The sequence below is a fragment of the Balaenoptera acutorostrata genome, chromosome 15 (assembly GCF_949987535.1).
Source record: "Balaenoptera acutorostrata chromosome 15, mBalAcu1.1, whole genome shotgun sequence".
Taxonomy (NCBI): Eukaryota; Metazoa; Chordata; class Mammalia; order Artiodactyla; family Balaenopteridae; genus Balaenoptera; species Balaenoptera acutorostrata.
The window spans coordinates 28,368,948-28,372,820 of NC_080078.1; positions in this window are offsets into that span (position 1 = coordinate 28,368,948).

The window sequence follows — 3,873 nt, forward strand, 5'->3', positions numbered from 1 at the left end:
CTCTAAGTGTTTAAATTTTTAAATATATGTTATTATTGTTGTTAACTTCCCAGAAGGAATTGAGCTGGCTAAGTTCTGAATGCCTGCAGAGTTGAATAATATGAAAACAGCCAAAGAAAAATCATCATGCAAGGGAAATGCAGTTGAAATGCCAAAGCAATCCCAAAGCAGTTTAATATGATAGCATTTACCTGCTATTCTATAAGTTAGTTTTGGGGGGAAAAATCCACATTTATCCACGTTTCCCACTAAAATTTTTTTAAAAAAGGAGACTTGTGACTTTATTTTAGCAAATGCAATGAGATATCCTTAGAACACAACTGCACTCTAAAGAAACTAAAATATATCTACAATTTTCTAGATTTCTTATCATTTTGCCTGTTTCTACTTTGAGGATTTGGGGGCGAAAAAGAATACAAGTTCTGTCTCTAGGAACATTTCAATAAATGAAGATATTTCTCTGCCCACAAAGATGCCCCCGTGAACCAGTTCTCCTGTTCTCCCCCAAACCAAATTACACACAGATGTATGGCTAGGTCTAAGGATGTTTATTAAGGCTGGTCATTTCAATTCTGAATTTAGTTACAGGTTCAAGACACCAAATGAAAGGGAAAAAAAGATTGGACGAATAATATAAATTCTTTCTCCCAGGGAAACTTTGCTTTATCTGTTTTGAATCTAATCATCTCTCCAATTTGTATTTATCCTTATGCAAATTAGCCAGATATTCTAAAAAATAATATGCAAAGGCTAAGTCTAATATCTAGGGGTCAGGATTTAGCAATGGAAGTCATATGGTCATTAGTTTTACTTTCTAGAGTTACTCCTAAATAAAACCCATAGAACTAGTTAATTCACCCACCCTGGATGGATCTGTCAGCTTCCCACTTAGGAGATTAAATTTAAAAGAATAATCCATTTGGAAAAATACTAGAGTTCATATTAGAATAACCAGATTAACCTTTTAAAGGTGTAATCAGGGTAATTTGCCTGGGAAGAGAGTAGACCATAGGGGTTAACCGTGGGGAACTTCAGAGTTTGAAATGACTGGCTTCAAATCCTAGTTCTGCTGTTTAACTGTTGTGGCAGGTAGAATCTATAAAGTTCTCTGATGAGTCTCACCTCCTGGTATCTGTGCCCTTTAGCACTCTGCCTTTGAGTGTGGGCTGGCCGGGTGACTTGCTTCTAACCAACAGAACATGGCAAAAGTGATGGGAAGACAATTCTGGGAGGAGGCCACATGATATGTGAGTTCTGTCTTGCTAGCAGATTCTCTCCCTAACTGACTCTGATGAACCCACCTTGTGAGCTGCCATGTTGGAAAGGACACGTGCCAGGAAACTGAGGGCAGACTCCAGCCAACAGCCATCAGGGAACTGAGGCCCTCAGATAAACCACCCTTGAGGAACTAAATCTGGTCAACAGCAAACCATGTAAGTGAGCTTGGTGGCAGATTCTTCCCTAGTCAAGTCTTCAGATGAGACCCCAGCCCTGGCTGACACTGTGATTGCAGCCTGTGAGGCCCATGAGCAGAGTTCCTAGTTAAGCTATGACCAGACTGATGAAAAATAATAAATACATGCCATTTTAACCTGCTAAGGGTGTGGTGATCTGTTATGTGACAACAGGAAACTAATGCAGGGGCTATACCAACTTGGGTGAGCCACTAAGCTGCTCTGAGCCCAAGTTTCTCATCTGTAAAATGGAAATGGTAACACTTATTTCTCAGGGTGGCTGTGAGGAATCAGTAAGTTAAAAGCTTAACATTGTAGCTGGCACCTTGTAAGCTTACTTTATGTTTATGAAATTTTTTAGAATTGAAGTATAGTTGATTTACAATGTTGTGTTAGTTTCAGGTATACAACAAAGTGATTCAGTTCATATGTATATGTGTATATATATATTCTTATTCAGGTTCTTTTCCCTTATAAGTTAATACAAAATATTGAGGATAGTTTCCTGTGCTATACAGTACATCCTTGTTGGTTATGTATTTTATATATAGTAGTGTGTATTTGTTAATCCCAAACTCCTAATTTATCCCGTCCTTGCTTTTCCCCTTTGGTAACCATAAGTTTGTTTTCTATGTCTGTGGGTCTATTTCTGTTTTGTACATAAGTTCATTGTACATAAGTATCATTTTTTTTAGATTCCACATGTAAGCAATATCATATATTTGTCTATCTCTGTCTGGCTTACTTCATTTATGATGAAGTATGGTAATCTCTAGGTCCATATCCATGTTGCTGCAAATGGCATTATTTCATTCTTTTTTATGACTGAGTAGTAGTCCATTGAGTGTGTGTGTGTGTGTGTGTGTGTGTGTGTGTGTGTGTGTACCACATCTTCTTTATCTTTTCATCTGTCAATGGACATTAGGTTGCTCCCATGTCTTGGCTATTGTAAATAGTGCTGCTATGAGCATTGGGGTGCATGTATCTTTTCAAATTGGAGTTTTCTCTAGATATATGCCCAGGAGTGGGGTCACTGGATCATATGGTAATTCTGTTTTTAGTCTTTTAAGGAACCTCCATACTGTTCTCCATAGTGGCTATACCAATTGTAAGCTTACTTTAAAATTTGCCTTTATTTTATTGATAACATTCTGTATTCACAATGCACACCAATCTTAGAAGTTAATAAATGCAAAGTACAGGAGGTCTAAACATATAAGTCAATTGTTTTTAGAAATCACATTTCAGGACATTCTGTTAACAGCTGGCATGAGAGAAAGCACAGTCCAGGTTTCACCCCCTGGTTCTTATGCAGTAAGGATCAGGGGACTCAGTTGTGTATCTTTATGCTAGAGGAAAGATGACCCCAAAGGGAGGCAACTGCAAACAAAAGTTCCACAGAAAAATCTAAAAGAAAGAGGAGTGCATGCTTGGTAAGAGTGAACTGGTCTACCCATGGTTTAGTGTTTAGATGTCAAGTGTGGAGGGCCATTGGGAGGCCTCATACACTATCGGTGGGAATAGAGGGCACACTGACAAACCCCATCGACTTTTCACATGTGTATACTCCTTAGCTTAATGATCCAATTTCTAGGAACTAATCCTGAAAAAATTATCAGAAAAGTGCACCAATGTGGTTAAGCTATTCATTGCAGTATTGCTTATAAATATTAAGTTGAACCATATGAAATTGCTGATAGCTGACCACATCTGAACTGTGAAAACAGCAACTTCATATAGTTCTACTGAAAAGAACAGAATTTGAAACAACCCCAGAAACCAAATAGAATTGTGGAACAATGGAATTTTACACACACACACATTCCTGTAGGCATTAAAATGTTGGGATATACTATATATTTGCCACTGTGGTAATGTCTGGGAAGAATGAAATTACAAAAAACTATCGTTTTCTCTTAATTGATTTAACATTTTATAAAGACCATAACTTTATAAGGTAATTGGACTTTCTGGGAAAATTGAAGTCCCTTAAATTTCACACATGCTACCATTTACATTTCTCATAATACCATACTATCCAGGTGGCAGACAAAACATATAAAGAGAACACCAGTAAATAAGGGTTATAAAAGGAGAAAAAATTAAAAAGGATTTGATGTTATGCTATCTCAAAAATATAAGCATCCAGGTGTCAATGATGGAAAAAAAATCAAGAAGCTTGTTGGCCTTTCTCATCCTTATTTTGGCGTTATTCTCAGTTATAAAGGAGGAGGCACTATGATTTCAAGTCTTAGGCTTCTAAAATTCTTAAGCTAGCTCTAGCTTCATGGAATTTTGACATGAATTTGACCTCTCCAGGAAACAGTGTTTACAAAGAGCAGCTCCTCTAATAAAGCACTAAGGGACAAAACAGGAAAAAAAATCTCTTTGCTCTCTTGTTTTTGAATTTCTCTTGCAC